Here is a 6,255-nt window from a genome sequence, read left to right as displayed (position 1 = left end):
TGGCGAGTCCCAGGAACTGAGAATCCTCCAACCCAAGACAAGGCGAAGTGGTAATCTTTGTTGACCATATAGGCCGTGGTTTCAAACCGCCAGGGTCAAAATTTTATCGAGATGTGCTTGCCAGCTTCCAACTGCATCCACAAGATATTGGTCCCAATTCAGTCTCCAACTTATGCAATTTCCAAGTCTTCTGTGAAGCCTATTTACAGGAAGAACCAACTGCAGAATTGTTCCGGGATTTCTTTCACTTAAACCGGCGCACAGAGTTTGTGAATGGCCCGAATACAGAGCTTGGTGGTGATTCGATTCAAAAGCGGAAAGAAGTGGAATTTCCTCATGCCAAACACCATAGCCACCCAAAGGAATGGAACCAAACATGGTTCTATTGTAGAGACACTTCGCCTAAAGATGAGAATCCCCTCCCCGGCTTCCGAGATCATAGATTATCCAATACACACCCAATGCCACAATGCCTGAGCTCCTCGGAAAGGGCAAAATATGCTACTCAAATCGCCAAGCTCTGGGCCTTTATGGCAAACGGTTTAACAGGTGTGGATTTTGTACGCTGTTGGATATCCTGGAGAATCTTGCCGCTAAGCCGGCATTCCGGTTTAATGTGCGAATATACCGGTGAGGTTGACGATCCTCAACGCCACTGCAACATCCAATTATCTGAGGAAGAAATTACTAAAGGTGTAAAGAAGATTCTGAATGAATCGGAACTGGTCTGTAGTCAAACCGGCCTGAGTCCCTTCTACACCAAGAACAAATCGCCTGCTGTAAGCATTACACTTCCTCTTCATCTCTAATATCTTTGACTAATACAAGCTGTAACCCTTCTTTTTATATGTATAGGGTGATGACCCCTTCTAGAAACGGAAATCCATAGAAAAAGCGGCAAAGCCAACTGGATACAAATGGCCAAGCCAACCCGCCTGAAGACCAAAGCCGTAAAACGGACGTCAAAGCGGAAAACGGCTGACCGGATTAATATGGAGCTTGATGATGATACTGATGACCCAGAAGCTGAGGTAGAACTTGACTCACTTGGCTCCCTTTTTATGCATCTTGTTAACAATGATCTTCCTCAGGAGGAGGCCGAAGCTAGTCAGGCTGAGGACGTAGAGGTAATTACCCTTTCCTCCGGTTCAGAATCTATGCCAACACAAAACCTCGCCAAACAATCCGGAAAGTAAGCTTTTCTCATCCTCTTGCTCACTTGGATCCAACATTTATTTTGAAGACTCAACAACACGAGGCTTGCTGGACAACTCGGCACAGTGGCCAACAGGTCACCTCTACCGGTTTACCTGATACTCCGGTTCGGAAGCGTCGGTCTAAGGTCTCTCCTACTTCTGACCATTCTTACCCCAAGGCAGGTTATTTCAGACAGCCTTTTAATCCGTCTGATTCAAATTATCAGGTGACACCTCCTTCCTCTTCTGGTGAATCGACAACAACTCAACTCCCCCCTTTGAAAACTGTGGCTGGGTGAGTTACGAAAAACCTTTCCTTTCAATGCGTCCTACATCTTTTGAACAGGATGTTAACCCTTTTTATTCTGTTTGCAGGGCCAAAGCCAGACCTAGCAAGAAAGCTCGGGTCACCAATCCGCCAGAAGACCCTGTTGCTGAAGAAGAAGAACCAAGAGTTGAACCGGAGCAAACAGGTGAACCGGAAGGCCTCCATCCTGAAACAACGTTTGATGATCCGCCCCTTGATGGCCAACATACCGACGAACCCACAGATGTTGAGCCTGCCGCCCCTGATGCTGAACCGGCAGAACCAAACCGGGCTAATCCAATGAAAGACATTGAAATTCCACCATCATCCGCCCAAAATCCTGAAGGCCAAGGAGGTGACGTTATTATTACTGGAGCCGGCCACAGTTCTCCTGGTCATCCCGTCATTTTGGCTCAGCATAGTGCCAAAGAAGAGCAAATTGCCAGGGATAAAGGTAAATGGAGCAGCGACTTATCAAACTATGCTCATCTTAACACTGTTGAGCTTCATTCCGGCTTCTTGAACCGTCTGCACTCAAACCGGGATTATGAAGCCGGTTTGGTGAATTTGATGAAAGAACGATATGAGGTAAATTCTTCTCCCTTGCACATTGATTTATAGCTGAAATACTATTCCAAGTAGCCCCCAAGAGCCGTTTTATGATTGTCAATCATAAACCGGGTCTTTGTAACACTTTAAGCATCCCATCATTAATCCTTGCCAAGGCGTGTCTTCAATCATAAATAAAACTCATGTTTGAAAAATGAGATAACATTCTGTAGCATAGCCCCCAAAGGCCGGTTTAACTTGGCAAGTTAATCCGGTTTTTAATCCACACCGCCAGTTTAGAACAAACGTACATTAGCCCCCAAGTGTCAAGGATAATGCTTGCATTATTCTGGAGACTTGCATAGAAGGTAGTATTTGAGAGCAAATAAGCATTAGCCCCCAAGTATGAAGTGGATAACTTATTATATGCTTTATACTTAGTGCATATATATGTTGTTTTGTTGAAGATACCTTCAATGTTGCAGGCTGAACTTAGAAGCAAAGATGCCAAAAACTCTGACTTGCAAGAAAATGTGAAGTCGCAACAAGCCGAAGCTGCAAAAGCCAAAGAGGAGCTGACCCAGGCCCTGGACGGAATGGAAAAATTGAAAGAATCCTTCAATCAAGATCATGCTGCATGGGAAACAGAAAAGTCCGGTTTGACCAAAAGAGCCGTAGATGCCGAGGAAGCCCTAAAACCGGTGGCTGAAGAACTAGCCGGTTTGAAGCACCAAATCAATGCTATGACCTCTGCTATCTTTGGTAAGTATCTGCTTATGTATGTTGTATCAGTCAATGAATCTTAAAACTGACCACGATGTTGAAAAAATCTTTGGCAGGAACTCGGATCACTCATCTTGGTGCAGATATGCGGATGAAGCTCAAAGCGGCATACACATTGGTTGAGCAGCTATACTCTAGATCTCAGCGAGCCATTATTACAGCAGCTTATAACAAACCGGCACCAACATTGATTATGGAAACACTTGAGAAGCTGGGCATGTTATCGGCGCGTATTGCCGAGTTGAAAAGAGCCGCTGCAAGAGCCGGAGCATTAACTGCCCTTATTCGAGCCAAGGCCTGGATTCCAGATCTTGAAGCGGAGGATATCATTAAAGGGTATCCAAGCGTTAAAGAAGACGGCTCAAACTTTGACAATGATGATCTTCGGCGGTTGGCCAAACAGATGCGGCCAGCGGCCAGCAAATTAGCTAAAGACACTGATTTGTCCCATTTTCAATCGTTTTATGATGCAGAAGGGAAAAGATAGCCGGCCGAGATCCATGAAGTCGAAGAACTTGTGCCTCCGATTCGTAAGCACACTTATGCCCCTGATATTAACCCTTCTGATCTAATCCATGAAGAAGCAGTATTCCGAGCTTTAACCGGAGGGATGAAGAAGTGCGTGCACCAACTGATCTGCAACCGTCAAACCGTCATGATGAAGAGTCCTGATCTGGTTGCCGGTTTATATGGCTACTGTGAAAAACAATGGCACTGTTGAGCCGCTTTAAAGCTTCATGTAATAGGACAGCTGAAACTTTGTTTATGTGCCATGCCATCGAGCATGCTTCATATCCCTTTGTGACAATCTGTGCCGCCCTTCAGGATATAGTTTATGCATAGTCTATGATGACTTGCCTTCCTGGGTACAAAAAACTTAAAAGTGTCTAGCGGTTTACCGCTAAACATGCCATAATATCCAAGAAGTATATAGTACTTGAGCTGAATAACCAAGTGTTTGTACAAAAAATAATGTACAGAACATACCTCATTGAGTGAACAAACATGTATACAGCAAAGGTGTTTAACACCAACCCGATACGTTTGATAATCTCATCTTCAAAATGCCGGTCTATCTATTAAACCGGACCGGTATACCTACCGGATTTTCTTTATAACACTGGTGATTTAGTCAAACCATACCGGGTCAGTGACCACCGGTTTATAACTGATCATGAGCCAAAAGCTGGTGGTTGGAAAGCAAGCCGGATCAAGGATGCCGGTTTATCAAAAAATACTTATGATTGTCAACAAACAAAATGCAAATAGGAAAATATGCGAGGCTTTTTACGAGCTACCAGGCTCCAAATCGAGGCTTTTCATGGGCTTCCAGGCCTCTGAGTTAAACCATTTAACAAAGCCTTTTAAGATGGGCCTCCAATTAACCAATCACCATTTTAACTATGACAAGTTCAGGGTCTGTAAAAGATTGACTTATCAAACGTTCGATGGGTCATGCCAGGATTACCTGGATAGGAGTGGCTTACTTGATGAAGGCACGTTAACCCGGGGTTTTAGGTGAATACACCAGGCTTCCAAGCCATGGCTTGATAGCCAATTACGAGGGTCCTTTCAAACTCTTTGTTGCTCTGCAAAAAAGAGCCCCCAAGTAACTTTGTGAGCGATGCTCAGCGTGTGCCTATGTTTGAGTTTGTACAGTGCACAATACTCTCTTTGGCTCCACAAATTTGTCATTGTGTGGCTGAAAAGCCTATCAAGAGGTGTAGCTATGGTTCAAACATGACCAAGCCCCCTAGTGATTTTCTTTATCTTTATGCAGTTGCTAAATCCGGTTTAACAAAGACTCTGCTTTGACCGTTAACTTGTAAAAGCACACATATGATATAAGAAAGAACAAATACCCTGCTTATAACGGAGGCTCCGGTTTATTATATGGTATATACACTGTCATAAATATGTACAGGTGAAAAAGCCTATGGCTTCAAGTATAGTAAGGCCGAAGGAGAGCTATGTTGCATGGCCGCTTTGTCTCCTCCTATGATTGACGTGAGTCTTCATGCTCTCGAACATCAATGAGGTAGTAGGATCCGTTGTGGAGATTTTTGCTGACCACAAAGGGTCCTTCCCAAGGGGGGGATAACTTATGCATATCAGTCTGATCCTGGATGAGCCGGAGCACCAAATCACCTTCTTGAAAGGTTCTAGGTTTAACCCGGCGGCTGTGATAACGTCGAAGATCTTGTTGATAAATCGTCAAACGCGCTGCTGCAATATCTCGCTCTTCATCCAACAGATCCAGAGAATCCTAACGTGCCTTCTCATTATCAGCTTCAACATAAGCTGCCACACGGGGCGAATCATGATGGATGTCACTAGGAAGAACTGCCTTTGCTCCATAAACCATGAAGAAAGGCGTGTAACCAGATCTATTGGGTGTGGTGTTGATGCTCCATAACACAGAAGGTAGCTCCTCGACCCAACAACCCGGCGTCTGCTTTAAGGGAACCATACGCCTTGGTTTGATACCCCGCAGAATTTCTTGATTTGCCCTTTCCGCTTGACCATTAGATTGGGGGTGAGCCATTGATGCTAGATCAAGCCGGATGTGCTCACGTTGACAGAATTCTTCCATCTCTCCTTTTGACAAGTTAGTGCCATTATCTGTTATAATGCTATGTGGAAAGCCAAACCAGAATATCACCTTTTTGATGAATTGAACCTATGTGGCTGCATCACACTTGCTGACTGGCTCTGCCTCTACCCATTTAGTGAATTTATCAACTGCTACTAACAGATGGGTCTTCTTGTCCTTGGACCGCTTGAAGGGTCCAACCATATCCAGCCCCCAAGTGGCAAATGGCCACGTAATTGGAATCATCCGCAACTCTTGAGCCGGAACGTGCGCACGGCGGGCAAACTTTTGACATCCATCACATATTTTGACTAAATCCTCCGCATCAGCATGGGTCGTCAATCAGTAAAAACCGTGGCAAAAAGCTTTAGCAACCAATGACTTTGAACCAGCATGATGACCGCAATCCCCTTCATGAATTTCTTGCAAAATCTCACAACCTTCTTGAGGAGAAATGCATCGTTGAATCGCTCCTGAAATACTGTAACGATGTAACTCCCCATTGAGTATGGTCATGGACTTGGAACACCGGATTATCTGTCGAGGCAACGTTTCCTCAGCTGGTAACTCGCCCCGGTTCATGTAATCCAGATATGGGATCGTCCAATCCGGTATGGCATGCAAAGCTGCCACCAATTGAGCCTCCGGATGTGGAACAGCCAAATCTTCTTCGGTTGGTATTTTGACTGCCGGATTGTGCAACACATCAAGAAAGACATTGGGCGGAACCGGTTTACGTTGGGAACCAAGACGACTTAAAGCGTCCGCCTCTTCATTCTTCCGCCGGTCTATATGGTCCACCTGATAACCTTTAAAGTGACCAGCCA

Source organism: Triticum dicoccoides, chromosome 7A, assembly GCF_002162155.2.
Source record: "Triticum dicoccoides isolate Atlit2015 ecotype Zavitan chromosome 7A, WEW_v2.0, whole genome shotgun sequence".
NCBI lineage: Eukaryota > Viridiplantae > Streptophyta > Magnoliopsida > Poales > Poaceae > Triticum > Triticum dicoccoides.
This window is presented reverse-complemented; position numbering follows the sequence as displayed.